We start from the raw sequence: 16,063 nt of genomic DNA, 5'->3' as shown, positions 1-16,063 counted from the left end.
CGGGGCTGAATCGTGAGGCTTTCCAGCCCAGGACTTCACCTCTGGCCCCTTTCACACCCGGGATCTTGGGAAGAAGAAACAAAACCAAACACAGCCAAAGCCATCTCCTCCGACCCGGGGCCCCTCCACATCCCTTCCGATCCCGGGTTCCTGCCGGCCTCCCGGGGCGTTTCTCCCAGGCAGGCCTTCGCGGCCACTACACGGGGCTGAGCACTCGAGTCCTCGGGCGTCACGGTTCCCGCGGCCACGCCAAGCACGCACGACTCCCGGGTCTCGTCTGCTCCTGGGTTCCCTGGGCCTCTTCCCTGTGCCGCTGCTGGGTCTTGTGCCCCTGCTTGGCCTCCTTCAGACCCGACCCCGTGCTACGCGGCCACGTGCTACAGGATCGTGCCAGCAGAACTGGCCCTGGCTGAGCCCCGTACCCACCCTCCTGCCATCCCTGGCCCTGCTAGCAAATGGCAGAGATCCTCTGGCCTCCGAGCCCAGACAAAAATCCTGATGCAGTTGGCCGAGGGGCCGCAAACCAAGGCTTCGCTTGTTCCCGCTCAGGCCCCAGCCATACCCTCTTGTCCTTCGGCTGCTCGTGTGTGGGGTGGGGGAGAGGAGGGTGCGTCCCCGTGCGTGCGTGCGTGGTCTGGGTGTCTCTGCGTGGTGTGTGTGTGTGTGTGTGCGTGTGTGTGTGTGTGTGTGTGTTAGATGCCGTGCCTGGTGTAGGTGGGGAAGAGCAAGCCCTCACGCACAGAGCCCCATCACACACTGGGGCCGGGCGAGGGGGTCAATCTGCTCGGCCTGATTGCGTTGGGCATACATTGCAGAAGGTGGGTTTTCCAAGGCGGAGCAGAGGGTCCCGGCACCTGAGGTTGTCCACGGGGAGAATGTCTGTTCCACGGGGGCAAGCGGTCCCTTCCGTCGTGCCCAAGCCCATGTGACCCCGAAGGCCAGGTGGCCCCGGTCCTTGAGCTGACTGAGGAGTGCTTTGAGACCCGGAGGGTGGCACAGGCGACTGGGCGCCAGCGGCGGCCCTCCCTCCCTTTGAGCGGGACGGGGAGCTGCCGCTGGCATCCGGAGCTCTGGCGGCCTGCGCCCTCTGTCCCTGTGACCGCAGGCTCTGCCGTGGGAGGCGGGATCCCACGTAGAGGTCGCGCGCTGGCTGCCCTGTCTTGGGTTGAGCGACGGAGCGCGACGTGGAGCAGCACCCGACTGAGGCTCCCTGCTTCTCTGTCCCCTGGCGTCTTGCCCTGGACCCAGTGCACCACCTTGTGGCGAGCCCAGGTGTGGCGCGTCCCGCTGTGGGGCCCGCTGGGGTGCAGGACCCACTTTCTCATGGCTTCCGCACGTCCCTCCCCGCCCGCCTGGAGGGCAGTTGGGGAGCGGTCCCCAACGTGGCCTGGGACCAACCTCGCTGGTGACCCGTGTCGCGGGTGCGCGCCCCAGGAGAGTGTGGGGAGGGGAGAGGATTCGGGGACGTAGCTGTGAGGATTCGGTGTGAGTGGGTCTGGCGGGTGGCCCGGACGGGGTCGGGGTCGTGGTCACGGTGGGTCGTTGTGGTGGTGGTGGTGGTGGTGGTGCTGGGGGTGGTGGTGGTGGTGGGGGGGGTGGTGGCGAAGTCCCCGAAGACAAAAGGAGCAGCGAGGGAGGGAGGAGCAAAAGCCTACAGCACCCGGTACTCCCAGGCGGTCCCCCATCCAAGTACTAACCAGGCCCGACCCTGCTTAGCTTCCGAGATCAGACGAGATCGGGCGCGTTCAGGGTGGTATGGCCGTAGACGCTAGCCGCCGCCTCCGGGAGCCCCAAGAGCCTGCCGAGGGCCCCGGCGTGCGTCTCCACGCTGCTCTCCTGGCACGGCTGGGAGTCCGGGTGGGGGCTGGCAGCCCGGGGCCAGCGGCCAGAGACCCCGCGCGCCTGCTCGGGCAGCCGGTCTCGCCCAGGTGGCCGCTGGGTGGCTTTCTTCCCGAGGTGTCCTGCTGCCAGGACGAGGGTCAAGTTTTCTCGGGGGAAAATTTCTCAGTGCTCTCGGGCGCTTGTTCTTCTGGGAATGTCCACTGCTGTGGCCAAGGCGGGGGACGCACAGCTCGGGCCAGGGCAAGCAGCCGCCCTCCTCCGTCGCCTCCTGGAGCCGTATCCTTGGGTGGGTGCGTGGCTCCCAGCGGAGGTCTCGGGGACCCTTCCGGTCCTCTTCGTCCGGAGAGCGCCACTGCCCCTCCAGCCCATCAGGAAAACGGCAGCCGCGCCCTTCGCCGACCCGCTCCGCCCTCCTCCACACTCAGGGCCTGGGGCTGCGGGGCTGAATCGTGAGGCTTTCCAGCCCAGGACTTCACCTCTGGCCCCTTTCACACCCGGGATCTTGGGAAGAAGAAACAAAACCAAACACAGCCAAAGCCATCTCCTCCGACCCGGGGCCCCTCCACATCCCTTCCGATCCCGGGTTCCTGCCGGCCTCCCGGGGCGTTTCTCCCAGGCAGGCCTTCGCGGCCACTACACGGGGCTGAGCACTCGAGTCCTCGGGCGTCACGGGGCCCGCGGCCACGCCAAACACGCACGACTCCCGGGTCTCGTCTGCTCCTGGGTGCCCTGGGCCTCTTCCCTGTGCCGCTGCTGGGTCTTGTGCCCCTGCTTGGCCTCCTTCAGACCCGACCCCGTGCTACGCGGCCACGTGCTACAGGATCGTGCCAGCAGAACTGGCCCTGGCTGAGCCCCGTACCCACCCTCCTGCCATCCCTGGCCCTGCTAGCAAATGGCAGAGATCCTCTGGCCTCCGAGCCCAGACAAAAATCCTGATGCAGTTGGCCGAGGGGCCGCAAACCAAGGCTTCGCTTGTTCCCGCTCAGGCCCCAGCCATACCCTCTTGTCCTTCGGCTGCTCGTGTGTGGGGTGGGGGAGAGGAGGGTGCATCCCCGTGCGTGCGTGCGTGGTCTGGGTGTCTCTGCGTGGTGTGTGTGTGTGTGTGTGTGTGTGTGTGTGTGTTAGATGCAGTGCCTGGTGTAGGTGGGGAAGAGCAAGCCCTCATGCACAGAGCCCCATCACACACTGGGGCCGGGCGAGGGGGTCAATCTGCTCGGCCTGATTGCGTTGGGCATACATTGCAGAAGGTGGGTTTTCCAAGGCGGAGCAGAGGGTCCCGGCACCTGAGGTTGTCCACGGGGAGAATGTCTGTTCCACGGGGGCAAGCGGTCCCTTCCGTCGTGCCCAAGCCCATGTGACCCCGAAGGCCAGGTGGCCCCGGTCCTTGAGCTGACTGAGGAGTGCTTTGAGACCCGGAGGGTGGCACAGGCGACTGGGCGCCAGCGGCGGCCCTCCCTCCCTTTGAGCGGGACGGGGAGCTGCCTCTGGCATCCGGAGCTCTGGCGGCCTGCGCCCTCTGTCCCTGTGACCGCAGGCTCTGCCGTGGGAGGCGGGATCCCACGTAGAGGTCGCGCGCTGGCTGCCCTGTCTTGGGTTGAGCGACGGAGCGCGACGTGGAGCAGCACCCGACTGAGGCTCCCTGCTTCTCTGTCCCCTGGCGTCTTGCCCTGGACCCAGTGCACCACCTTGTGGCGAGCCCAGGTGTGGCGCGTCCCGCTGTGGGGCCCGCTGGGGTGCAGGACCCACTTTCTCATGGCTTCCGCACGTCCCTCCCCGCCCGCCTGGAGGGCAGTTGGGGAGCGGTCCCCAACGTGGCCTGGGACCAACCTCGCTGGTGACCCGTGTCGCGGGCGCGCGCCCCAGGAGAGTGTGGGGAGGGGAGAGGATTCGGGGACGTAGCTGTGAGGATTCGGTGTGCGTGGGTCTGGCGGGTGGCCCGGACGGGGTCGGGGTCGTGGTCACGGTGGGTCGTTGTGGTGGTGGTGGTGGTGGTGGTGCTGGGGGTGGTGGTGGTGGTGGGGGGGGTGGTGGCGAAGTCCCCGAAGACAAAAGGAGCAGCGAGGGAGGGAGGAGCAAAAGCCTACAGCACCCGGTACTCCCAGGCGGTCTCCCATCCAAGTACTAACCAGGCCCGACCCTGCTTAGCTTCCGAGATCAGACGAGATCGGGCGCGTTCAGGGTGGTATGGCCGTAGACGCTAGCCGCCGCCTCCGGGAGCCCCAAGAGCCTGCCGAGGGCCCCGGCGTGCGTCTCCACGCTGCTCTCCTGGCACGGCTGGGAGTCCGGGTGGGGGCTGGCAGCCCGGGGCCAGCGGCCAGAGGCCCCGCGTGCCTGCTCGGGCAGCCGGTCTCGCCCAGGTGGCCGCTGGGTGGCTTTCTTCCCGAGGTGTCCTGCTGCCAGGACGAGGGTCAAGTTTTCTCGGGGGAAAATTTCTCAGTGCTCTCGGGCGCTTGTTCTTCTGGGAATGTCCACTGCTGTGGCCAAGGCGGGGGACGCACAGCTCGGGCCAGGGCAAGCAGCCGCCCTCCTCCGTCGCCTCCTGGAGCCGTATCCTTGGGTGGGTGCGTGGCTCCCAGCGGAGGTCTCGGGGACCCTTCCGGTCCTCTTCGTCCGGAAAGCGCCACTGCCCCTCCAGCCCATCAGGAAAACGGCAGCCGCGCCCTTCGCCGACCCGCTCCGCCCTCCTCCACACTCAGGGCCTGGGGCTGCGGGGCTGAATCGTGAGGCTTTCCAGCCCAGGACTTCACCTCTGGCCCCTTTCACACCCGGGATCTAGGGAAGAAGAAACAAAACCAAACACAGCCAAAGCCATCTCCTCCGACCCGGGGCCCCTCCACATCCCTTCCGATCCCGGGTTCCTGCCGGCCTCCCGGGGCGTTTCTCCCAGGCAGGCCTTCGCGGCCACTACACGGGGCTGAGCACTCGAGTCCTCGGGCGTCACGGGGCCCGCGGCCACGCCAAGCACGCACGACTCCCGGGTCTCGTCTGCTCCTGGGTGCCCTGGGCCTCTTCCCTGTGCCGCTGCTGGGTCTTGTGCCCCTGCTTGGCCTCCTTCAGACCCGGCCCCGTGCTACGTGGCCACGTGCTACAGGATCGTGCCAGCAGAACTGGCCCTGGCTGAGCCCCGTACCCACCCTCCTGCCATCCCTGGCCCTGCTAGCAAATGGCAGAGATCCTCTGGCCTCCGAGCCCAGACAAAAATCCTGATGCAGTTGGCCGAGGGGCCGCAAACCAAGGCTTCGCTTGTTCCCGCTCAGGCCCCAGCCATACCCTCTTGTCCTTCGGCTGCTCGTGTGTGGGGTGGGGGAGAGGAGGGTGCATCCCCGTGCGTGCGTGCGTGGTCTGGGTGTCTCTGCCTGGTGTGTGTGTGTGTGTGTGTGTGTGTTAGATGCCGTGCCTGGTGTAGGTGGGGAAGAGCAAGCCCTCACGCACAGAGCCCCATCACACAATGGGGCCGGGCGAGGGGGTCAATCTGCTCGGCCTGATTGCGTTGGGCATACATTGCAGAAGGTGGGTTTTCCAAGGCGGAGCAGAGGGTCCCGGCACCTGAGGTTGTCCACGGGGAGAATGTCTGTTCCACGGGGGCAAGCGGTCCCTTCCGTCGTGCCCAAGCCCATGTGACCCCGAAGGCCAGGTGGCCCCGGTCCTTGAGCTGACTGAGGAGTGCTTTGAGACCCGGAGGGTGGCACAGGCGACTGGGCGCCAGCGGCGGCCCTCCCTCCCTTTGAGCGGGACGGGGAGCTGCCGCTGGCATCCGGAGCTCTGGCGGCCTGCGCCCTCTGTCCCTGTGACCGCAGGCTCTGCCGTGGGAGGCGGGATCCCACGTAGAGGTCGCGCGCTGGCTGCCCTGTCTTGGGTTGAGCGACGGAGCGCGACGTGGAGCAGCACCCGACTGAGGCTCCCTGCTTCTCTGTCCCCTGGCGTCTTGCCCTGGACCCAGTGCACCACCTTGTGGCGAGCCCAGGTGTGGCGCGTCCCGCTGTGGGGCCCGCTGGGGTGCAGGACCCACTTTCTCATGGCTTCCGCACGTCCCTCCCCGCCCGCCTGGAGGGCAGTTGGGGAGCGGTCCCAAACGTGGCCTGGGACCAACCTCGCTGGTGACCCGTGTCGCGGGCGCGCGCCCCAGGAGAGTGTGGGGAGGGGAGAGGATTCGGGGACGTAGCTGTGAGGATTCGGTGTGCGTGGGTCTGGCGGGTGGCCCGGACGGGGTCGGGGTCGTGGTCACGGTGGGTCGTTGTGGTGGTGGTGGTGGTGGTGCTGGGGGTGGTGGTGGTGGTGGGGGGGTGGTGGCGAAGTCCCCGAAGACAAAAGGAGCAGCGAGGGAGGGAGGAGCAAAAGCCTACAGCACCCGGTATTCCCAGGCGGTCTCCCATCCAAGTACTAACCAGGCCCGACCCTGCTTAGCTTCCGAGATCAGACGAGATCAGGCGCGTTCAGGGTGGTATGGCCATAGACGCTAGCCGCCGCCTCCGGGAGCCCCAAGAGCCTGCCGAGGGCCCCGGCGTGCGTCTCCACGCTGCTCTCCTGGCACGGCTGGGAGTCCGGGTGGGGGCTGGCAGCCCGGGGCCAGCGGCCAGAGGCCCCGCGCGCCTGCTCGGGCAGCCGGTCTCGCCCAGGTGGCCGCTGGGTGGCTTTCTTCCCGAGGTGTCCTGCTGCCAGGACGAGGGTCAAGTTTTCTCGGGGGAAAATTTCTCAGTGCTCTCGGGCGCTTGTTCTTCTGGGAATGTCCACTGCTGTGGCCAAGGCGGGGGACGCACAGCTCGGGCCAGGGCAAGCAGCCGCCCTCCTCCGTCGCCTCCTGGAGCCGTATCCTTGGGTGGGTGCGTGGCTCCCAGCGGAGGTCTCGGGGACCCTTCCGGTCCTCTTCGTCCGGAAAGCGCCACTGCCCCTCCAGCCCATCAGGAAAACGGCAGCCGCGCCCTTCGCCGACCCGCTCCGCCCTCCTCCACACTCAGGGCCTGGGGCTGCGGGGCTGAATCGTGAGGCTTTCCAGCCCAGGACTTCACCTCTGGCCCCTTTCACACCCGGGATCTTGGGAAGAAGAAACAAAACCAAACACAGCCAAAGCCATCTCCTCCGACCCGGGGCCCCTCCACATCCCTTCCGATCCCGGGTTCCTGCCGGCCTCCCGGGGCGTTTCTCCCAGGCAGGCCTTCGCGGAAACTACACGGGGCTGAGCACTCGAGTCCTCGGGCGTCACGGGGCCCGCGGCCACGCCAAGCACGCACGACTCCCGGGTCTCGTCTGCTCCTGGGTGCCCTGGGCCTCTTCCCTGTGCCGCTGCTGGGTCTTGTGCCCCTGCTTGGCCTCCTTCAGACCCGGCCCCGTGCTACGCGGCCACGTGCTACAGGATCGTGCCAGCAGAACTGGCCCTGTCTGAGCCCCGTACCCACCCTCCTGCCATCCCTGGCCCTGCTAGCAAATGGCAGAGATCCTCTGGCCTCCGAGCCCAGACAAAAATCCTGATGCAGTTGGCCGAGGGGCCGCAAACCAAGGCTTCGCTTGTTCCGGCTCAGGCCCCAGCCATACCCTCTTGTCCTTCGGCTGCTCGTGTGTGGGGTGGGGGAGAGGAGGGTGCGTCCCCGTGCGTGCGTGCGTGGTCTGGGTGTCTCTGCGTGGTGTTTGTGTGTGTGTGTGTGTGTGTGTGTGTGTGTTAGATGCCGTGCCTGGTGTAGGTGGGGAAGAGCAAGCCCTCACGCACAGAGCCCCATCACACACTGGGCCCGGGCCGAGGGGGTCAATCTTCTCGGCCTGATTGCGTTGGGCATACATTGCAGAAGGTGGGTTTTCCAAGGCGGAGCAGAGGGTCCCGGGACCTGAGGTTGTCCACGGGGAGAATGTCTGTTCCACGGGGGCAAGCGGTCCCTTCCGTCGTGCCCAAGCCCATGTGACCCCGAAGGCCAGGTGGCCCCGGTCCTTGAGCTGACTGAGGAGTGCTTTGAGACCCGGAGGGTGGCACAGGCGACTGGGCGCCAGCGGCGGCCCTCCCTCCCTTTGAGCGGGACGGGGAGCTGCCGCTGGCATCCGGAGCTCTGGCGGCCTGCGCCCTCTGTCCCTGTGACCGCAGGCTCTGCCGTGGGAGGCGGGATCCCACGTAGAGGTCGCGCGCTGGCTGCCCTGTCTTGGGTTGAGCGACGGAGCGCGACGTGGAGCAGCACCCGACTGAGGCTCCCTGCTTCTCTGTCCCCTGGCGTCTTGCCCTGGACCCAGTGCACCACCTTGTGGCGAGCCCAGGTGTGGCGCGTCCCGCTGTGGGGCCCGCAGGGGTGCAGGACCCACTTTCTCATGGCTTCCGCACGTCCCTCCCCGCCCGCCTGGAGGGCAGTTGGGGAGCGGTCCCCAACGTGGCCTGGGACCAACCTCGCAGGTTACCCGTGTCGCGGGCGCGTGCCCCAGGAGAGTGTGGGGGGGGAGAGGATTCGGGGACGTAGCTGTGAGGATTCGGTGTGCGTGGGTCTGGCGGGTGGCCCAGACGGGGTCGGGGTTGTGGTCACGGTGGGTCGTTGTGGTGGTGGTGGTGGTGGTGCTGGGGGTGGTGGTGGGGGGGGGGGTGGTGGCGAAGTCCCCGAAGACAAAAGGAGCAGCGAGGGAGGGAGGAGCAAAAGCCTACAGCACCCGGTATTCCCAGGCGGTCTCGCATCCAAGTACTAACCAGGCCCGACCCTGCTTAGCTTCCGAGATCAGACGAGATCGGGCGCGTTCAGGGTGGTATGGCCGTAGACGCTAGCCGCCGCCTCCGGGAGCCCCAAGAGCCTGCCGAGGGCCCCGGCGTGCGTCTCCACGCTGCTCTCCTGGCACGGCTGGGAGTCCGGGTGGGGGCTGGCAGCCCGGGGCCAGCGGCCAGAGGCCCCGCGCGTCTGCTCGGGCAGCCGGTCTCGCCCAGGTGGCCGCTGGGTGGCTTTCTTCCCGAGGTGTCCTGCTGCCAGGACGAGGGTCAAGTTTTCTCGGGGGAAAATTTCTCAGTGCTCTCGGGCGCTTGTTCTTCTGGGAATGTTCACTGCTGTGGCCAAGGCGGGGGACGCACAGCTCGGGCCAGGGCAAGCAGCCGCCCTCCTCCGTCGCCTCCTGGAGCCGTATCCTTGGGTGGGTGCGTGGCTCCCAGCGGAGGTCTCGGGGACCCTTCCGGTCCTCTTCGTCCGGAAAGCGCCACTGCCCCTCCAGCCCATCAGGAAAACGGCAGCCGCGCCCTTCGCCGACCCGCTCCGCCCTCCTCCACGCTCAGGGCCTGGGGCTGCGGGGCTGAATCGTGAGGCTTTCCAGCCCAGGACTTCACCTCTGGCCCCTTTCACACCCGGGATCTTGTTAAGAAGAAACAAAACCAAACACAGCCAAAGCCATCTCCTCCGACCCGGGGCCCCTCCACATCCCTTCCGATCCCGGGTTCCTGCCGGCCTCCCGGGGCGTTTCTCCCAGGCAGGCCTTCGCGGCCACTACACGGGGCTGAGCACTCGAGTCCTCGGGCGTCACGGGGCCCGCGGCCACGCCAAGCACGCACGACTCCCGGGTCTCGTCTGCTCCTGGGTGCCCTGGGCCTCTTCCCTGTGCCGCTGCTGGGTCTTGTGCCCCTGCTTGGCCTCCTTCAGACCCGGCCCCGTGCTACGTGGCCACGTGCTACAGGATCGTGCCAGCAGAACTGGCCCTGGCTGAGCCCCGTACCCACCCTCCTGCCATCCCTGGCCCTGCTAGCAAATGGCAGAGATCCTCTGGCCTCCGAGCCCAGACAAAAATCCTGATGCAGTTGGCCGAGGGGCCGCAAACCAAGGCTTCGCTTGTTCCCGCTCAGGCCCCAGCCATACCCTCTTGTCCTTCGGCTGCTCGTGTGTGGGGTGGGGGAGAGGAGGGTGCATCCCCGTGCGTGCGTGCGTGGTCTGGGTGTCTCTGCCTGGTGTGTGTGTGTGTGTGTGTGTGTGTGTTAGATGCCGTGCCTGGTGTAGGTGGGGAAGAGCAAGCCCTCACGCACAGAGCCCCATCACACAATGGGGCCGGGCGAGGGGGTCAATCTGCTCGGCCTGATTGCGTTGGGCATACATTGCAGAAGGTGGGTTTTCCAAGGCGGAGCAGAGGGTCCCGGCACCTGAGGTTGTCCACGGGGAGAATGTCTGTTCCACGGGGGCAAGCGGTCCCTTCCGTCGTGCCCAAGCCCATGTGACCCCGAAGGCCAGGTGGCCCCGGTCCTTGAGCTGACTGAGGAGTGCTTTGAGACCCGGAGGGTGGCACAGGCGACTGGGCGCCAGCGGCAGCCCTCCCTCCCTTTGAGCGGGACGGGGAGCTGCCGCTGGCATCCGGAGCTCTGGCGGCCTGCGCCCTCTGTCCCTGTGACCGCAGGCTCTGCCGTGGGAGGCGGGATCCCACGTAGAGGTCGCGCGCTGGCTGCCCTGTCTTGGGTTGAGCGACGGAGCGCGACGTGGAGCAGCACCCGACTGAGGCTCCCTGCTTCTCTGTCCCCTGGCGTCTTGCCCTGGACCCAGTGCACCACCTTGTGGCGAGCCCAGGTGTGGCGCGTCCCGCTGTGGGGCCCGCTGGGGTGCAGGACCCACTTTCTCATGGCTTCCGCACGTCCCTCCCCGCCCGCCTGGAGGGCAGTTGGGGAGCGGTCCCAAACGTGGCCTGGGACCAACCTCGCTGGTGACCCGTGTCGCGGGCGCGCGCCCCAGGAGAGTGTGGGGAGGGGAGAGGATTCGGGGACGTAGCTGTGAGGATTCGGTGTGCGTGGGTCTGGCGGGTGGCCCGGACGGGGTCGGGGTCGTGGTCACGGTGGGTCGTTGTGGTGGTGGTGGTGGTGGTGCTGGGGGTGGTGGTGGTGGTGGGGGGGTGGTGGCGAAGTCCCCGAAGACAAAAGGAGCAGCGAGGGAGGGAGGAGCAAAAGCCTACAGCACCCGGTATTCCCAGGCGGTCTCCCATCCAAGTACTAACCAGGCCCGACCCTGCTTAGCTTCCGAGATCAGACGAGATCAGGCGCGTTCAGGGTGGTATGGCCGTAGACGCTAGCCGCCGCCTCCGGGAGCCCCAAGAGCCTGCCGAGGGCCCCGGCGTGCGTCTCCACGCTGCTCTCCTGGCACGGCTGGGAGTCCGGGTGGGGGCTGGCAGCCCGGGGCCAGCGGCCAGAGGCCCCGCGCGCCTGCTCGGGCAGCCGGTCTCGCCCAGGTGGCCGCTGGGTGGCTTTCTTCCCGAGGTGTCCTGCTGCCAGGACGAGGGTCAAGTTTTCTCGGGGGAAAATTTCTCAGTGCTCTCGGGCGCTTGTTCTTCTGGGAATGTCCACTGCTGTGGCCAAGGCGGGGGACGCACAGCTCGGGCCAGGGCAAGCAGCCGCCCTCCTCCGTCGCCTCCTGGAGCCGTATCCTTGGGTGGGTGCGTGGCTCCCAGCGGAGGTCTCGGGGACCCTTCCGGTCCTCTTCGTCCGGAAAGCGCCACTGCCCCTCCAGCCCATCAGGAAAACGGCAGCCGCGCCCTTCGCCGACCCGCTCCGCCCTCCTCCACACTCAGGGCCTGGGGCTGCGGGGCTGAATCGTGAGGCTTTCCAGCCCAGGACTTCACCTCTGGCCCCTTTCACACCCGGGATCTTGGGAAGAAGAAACAAAACCAAACACAGCCAAAGCCATCTCCTCCGACCCGGGGCCCCTCCACATCCCTTCCGATCCCGGGTTCCTGCCGGCCTCCCGGGGCGTTTCTCCCAGGCAGGCCTTCGCGGCCACTACACGGGGCTGAGCACTCGAGTCCTCGGGCGTCACGGGGCCCGCGGCCACGCCAAGCACGCACGACTCCCGGGTCTCGTCTGCTCCTGGGTGCCCTGGGCCTCTTCCCTGTGCCGCTGCTGGGTCTTGTGCCCCTGCTTGGCCTCCTTCAGACCCGGCCCCGTGCTACGCGGCCACGTGCTACAGGATCGTGCCAGCAGAACTGGCCCTGTCTGAGCCCCGTACCCACCCTCCTGCCATCCCTGGCCCTGCTAGCAAATGGCAGAGATCCTCTGGCCTCCGAGCCCAGACAAAAATCCTGATGCAGTTGGCCGAGGGGCCGCAAACCAAGGCTTCGCTTGTTCCGGCTCAGGCCCCAGCCATACCCTCTTGTCCTTCGGCTGCTCGTGTGTGGGGTGGGGGAGAGGAGGGTGCGTCCCCGTGCGTGCGTGCGTGGTCTGGGTGTCTCTGCGTGGTGTTTGTGTGTGTGTGTGTGTGTGTGTGTGTGTTAGATGCCGTGCCTGGTGTAGGTGGGGAAGAGCAAGCCCTCACGCACAGAGCCCCATCACACACTGGGGCCGGGCGAGGGGGTCAATCTTCTCGGCCTGATTGCGTTGGGCATACATTGCAGAAGGTGGGTTTTCCAAGGCGGAGCAGAGGGTCCCGGGACCTGAGGTTGTCCACGGGGAGAATGTCTGTTCCACGGGGGCAAGCGGTCCCTTCCGTCGTGCCCAAGCCCATGTGACCCCGAAGGCCAGGTGGCCCCGGTCCTTGAGCTGACTGAGGAGTGCTTTGAGACCCGGAGGGTGGCACAGGCGACTGGGCGCCAGCGGCGGCCCTCCCTCCCTTTGAGCGGGACGGGGAGCTGCCGCTGGCATCCGGAGCTCTGGCGGCCTGCGCCCTCTGTCCCTGTGACCGCAGGCTCTGCCGTGGGAGGCGGGATCCCACGTAGAGGTCGCGCGCTGGCTGCCCTGTCTTGGGTTGAGCGACGGAGCGCGACGTGGAGCAGCACCCGACTGAGGCTCCCTGCTTCTCTGTCCCCTGGCGTCTTGCCCTGGACCCAGTGCACCACCTTGTGGCGAGCCCAGGTGTGGCGCGTCCCGCTGTGGGGCCCGCAGGGGTGCAGGACCCACTTTCTCATGGCTTCCGCACGTCCCTCCCCGCCCGCCTGGAGGGCAGTTGGGGAGCGGTCCCCAACGTGGCCTGGGACCAACCTCGCTGGTTACCCGTGTCGCGGGCGCGCGCCCCAGGAGAGTGTGGGGGGGGAGAGGATTCGGGGACGTAGCTGTGAGGATTCGGTGTGCGTGGGTCTGGCGGGTGGCCCAGACGGGGTCGGGGTTGTGGTCACGGTGGGTCGTTGTGGTGGTGGTGGTGGTGGTGCTGGGGGTGGTGGTGGTGGGGGGGGTGGTGGCGAAGTCCCCGAAGACAAAAGGAGCAGCGAGGGAGGGAGGAGCAAAAGCCTACAGCACCCAGTATTCCCAGGCGGTCTCGCATCCAAGTACTAACCAGGCCCGACCCTGCTTAGCTTCCGAGATCAGACGAGATCGGGCGCGTTCAGGGTGGTATGGCCGTAGACGCTAGCCGCCGCCTCCGGGAGCCCCAAGAGCCTGCCGAGGGCCCCGGCGTGCGTCTCCACGCTGCTCTCCTGGCACGGCTGGGAGTCCGGGTGGGGGCTGGCAGCCCGGGGCCAGCGGCCAGAGGCCCCGCGCGTCTGCTCGGGCAGCCGGTCTCGCCCAGGTGGCCGCTGGGTGGCTTTCTTCCCGAGGTGTCCTGCTGCCAGGACGAGGGTCAAGTTTTCTCGGGGGAAAATTTCTCAGTGCTCTCGGGCGCTTGTTCTTCTGGGAATGTTCACTGCTGTGGCCAAGGCGGGGGAGGCACAGCTCGGGCCAGGGCAAGCAGCCGCCCTCCTCCGTCGCCTCCTGGAGCCGTATCCTTGGGTGGGTGCGTGGCTCCCAGCGGAGGTCTCGGGGACCCTTCCGGTCCTCTTCGTCCGGAAAGCGCCACTGCCCCTCCAGCCCATCAGGAAAACGGCAGCCGCGCCCTTCGCCGACCCGCTCCGCCCTCCTCCACGCTCAGGGCCTGGGGCTGCGGGGCTGAATCGTGAGGCTTTCCAGCCCAGGACTTCACCTCTGGCCCCTTTCACACCCGGGATCTTGTTAAGAAGAAACAAAACCAAACACAGCCAAAGCCATCTCCTCCGACCCGGGGCCCCTCCACATCCCTTCCGATCCCGCGTTCCTGCCGGCATCCCCGGGCGTTTCTCCCAGGCAGGCATTCGCGGCCACTACACGGGGCTGAGCACTCGAGTCCTCGGGCGTCACGGGGCCCGCGGCCACGCCAAGCACGCACGACTCCCGGGTCTCGTCTGCACCTGGGTGCCCTGGGCCTCTTCCCTGTGCCGCTGCTGGGTCTTGTGCCCCTGCTTGGCCTCCTTCAGACCCGGCCCCATGCTACGCGGCCACGTGCTACAGGATCGTGCCAGCAGAACTGTCCCTGGCTGAGCCCCGTACCCACCCTCCTGCCATCCCTGGCCCTGCTAGCAAATGGCAGAGATCCTCTGGCCTCCGAGCCCAGACAAAAATCCTGATGCAGTTGGCCGAGGGGCCGCAAACCAAGGCTTCGCTTGTTCCGGCTCAGGCCCCAGCCATACCCTCTTGTCCTTCGGCTGCTCGTGTGTGGGGTGGGGGAGAGGAGGGTGCGTCCCCGTGCGTGCGTGCGTGGTCTGGGTGTCTCTGCGTGGTGTTTGTGTGTGTGTGTGTGTGTGTGTGTGTGTTAGATGCCGTGCCTGGTGTAGGTGGGGAAGAGCAAGCCCTCACGCACAGAGCCCCATCACACACTGGGCCCGGGCCGAGGGGGTCAATCTTCTCGGCCTGATTGCGTTGGGCATACATTGCAGAAGGTGGGTTTTCCAAGGCGGAGCAGAGGGTCCCGGGACCTGAGGTTGTCCACGGGGAGAATGTCTGTTCCACGGGGGCAAGCGGTCCCTTCCGTCGTGCCCAAGCCCATGTGACCCCGAAGGCCAGGTGGCCCCGGTCCTTGAGCTGACTGAGGAGTGCTTTGAGACCCGGAGGGTGGCACAGGCGACTGGGCGACAGCGGCGGCCCTCCCTCCCTTTGAGCGGGACGGGGAGCTGCCGCTGGCATCCGGAGCTCTGGCGGCCTGCGCCCTCTGTCCCTGTGACCGCAGGCTCTGCCGTGGGAGGCGGGATCCCACGTAGAGGTCGCGCGCTGGCTGCCCTGTCTTGGGTTGAGCGACGGAGCGCGACGTGGAGCAGCACCCGACTGAGGCTCCCTGCTTCTCTGTCCCCTGGCGTCTTGCCCTGGACCCAGTGCACCACCTTGTGGCGAGCCCAGGTGTGGCGCGTCCCGCTGTGGGGCCCGCAGGGGTGCAGGACCCACTTTCTCATGGCTTCCGCACGTCACTCCCCGCCCGCCTGGAGGGCAGTTGGGGAGCGGTCCCCAACGTGGCCTGGGACCAACCTCGCTGGTTACCCGTGTCGCGGGCGCGCGCCCCAGGAGAGTGTGGGGGGGGAGAGGATTCGGGGACGTAGCTGTGAGGATTCGGTGTGCGTGGGTCTGGCGGGTGGCCCAGACGGGGTCGGGGTTGTGGTCACGGTGGGTCGTTGTGGTGGTGGTGGTGGTGGTGCTGGGGGTGGTGGTGGTGGGGGGGGTGGTGGCGAAGTCCCCGAAGACAAAAGGAGCAGCGAGGGAGGGAGGAGCAAAAGCCTACAGCACCCGGTATTCCCAGGCGGTCTCGCATCCAAGTACTAACCAGGCCCGACCCTGCTTAGCTTCCGAGATCAGACGAGATCGGGCGCGTTCAGGGTGGTATGGCCGTAGACGCTAGCCGCCGCCTCCGGGAGCCCCAAGAGCCTGCCGAGGGCCCCGGCGTGCGTCTCCACGCTGCTCTCCTGGCACGGCTGGGAGTCCGGGTGGGGGCTGGCAGCCCGGGGCCAGCGGCCAGAGGCCCCGCGCGTCTGCTCGGGCAGCCGGTCTCGCCCAGGTGGCCGCTGGGTGGCTTTCTTCCCGAGGTGTCCTGCTGCCAGGACGAGGGTCAAGTTTTCTCGGGGGAAAATTTCTCAGTGCTCTCGGGCGCTTGTTCTTCTGGGAATGTTCACTGCTGTGGCCAAGGCGGGGGAGGCACAGCTCGGGCCAGGGCAAGCAGCCGCCCTCCTCCGTCGCCTCCTGGAGCCGTATCCTTGGGTGGGTGCGTGGCTCCCAGCGGAGGTCTCGGGGACCCTTCCGGTCCTCTTCGTCCGGAAAGCGCCACTGCCCCTCCAGCCCATCAGGAAAACGGCAGCCGCGCCCTTCGCCGACCCGCTCCGCCCTCCTCCACGCTCAGGGCCTGGGGCTGCGGGGCTGAATCGTGAGGCTTTCCAGCCCAGGACTTCACCTCTGGCCCCTTTCACACCCGGGATCTTGGGAAGAAGAAACAAAACCAAACACAGCCAAAGCCATCTCCTCCGACCCGGGGCCCCTCCACATCCCTTCCGATCCCGCGTTCCTGCCGGCATCCCCGGGCGTTTCTCCCAGGCAGGCATTCGCGGCCAC

General features: G+C 67.4%; 7 non-coding genes across 7 annotated transcripts; all 7 read right to left on the bottom strand.

The window, feature by feature from the left end:
- Nucleotides 1-1,648: 1,648 nt before the first annotated feature.
- On the bottom strand, nucleotides 1,649-1,767 carry LOC141412527 (5S ribosomal RNA). Its single transcript, XR_012437369.1, has one exon. It is a non-coding gene; the product is annotated as a 5S ribosomal RNA (ribosomal RNA).
- A 2,152-nt stretch (nucleotides 1,768-3,919) lies between these two features.
- On the bottom strand, nucleotides 3,920-4,038 carry LOC141412500 (5S ribosomal RNA). The gene has a single exon (XR_012437342.1). It is a non-coding gene; the product is annotated as a 5S ribosomal RNA (ribosomal RNA).
- A 2,140-nt stretch (nucleotides 4,039-6,178) lies between these two features.
- On the bottom strand, nucleotides 6,179-6,297 carry LOC141412705 (5S ribosomal RNA). The gene has a single exon (XR_012437547.1). It is a non-coding gene; the product is annotated as a 5S ribosomal RNA (ribosomal RNA).
- Nucleotides 6,298-8,445: 2,148 nt separating this feature from the next.
- LOC141412868 (5S ribosomal RNA) lies at nucleotides 8,446-8,564 on the bottom strand. The gene has a single exon (XR_012437710.1). It is a non-coding gene; the product is annotated as a 5S ribosomal RNA (ribosomal RNA).
- A 2,142-nt stretch (nucleotides 8,565-10,706) lies between these two features.
- LOC141412595 (5S ribosomal RNA) lies at nucleotides 10,707-10,825 on the bottom strand. The gene has a single exon (XR_012437436.1). It is a non-coding gene; the product is annotated as a 5S ribosomal RNA (ribosomal RNA).
- Nucleotides 10,826-12,970: 2,145 nt separating this feature from the next.
- LOC141412979 (5S ribosomal RNA) lies at nucleotides 12,971-13,089 on the bottom strand. The gene has a single exon (XR_012437821.1). It is a non-coding gene; the product is annotated as a 5S ribosomal RNA (ribosomal RNA).
- A 2,146-nt stretch (nucleotides 13,090-15,235) lies between these two features.
- LOC141412867 (5S ribosomal RNA) lies at nucleotides 15,236-15,354 on the bottom strand. The gene has a single exon (XR_012437709.1). It is a non-coding gene; the product is annotated as a 5S ribosomal RNA (ribosomal RNA).
- Nucleotides 15,355-16,063: the final 709 nt, after the last annotated feature.

The sequence above is a fragment of the Castor canadensis genome, chromosome 10 (assembly GCF_047511655.1).
Source record: "Castor canadensis chromosome 10, mCasCan1.hap1v2, whole genome shotgun sequence".
Classification (NCBI taxonomy): Eukaryota; Metazoa; Chordata; class Mammalia; order Rodentia; family Castoridae; genus Castor; species Castor canadensis.
This window is presented reverse-complemented; position numbering and strand designations above follow the sequence as displayed.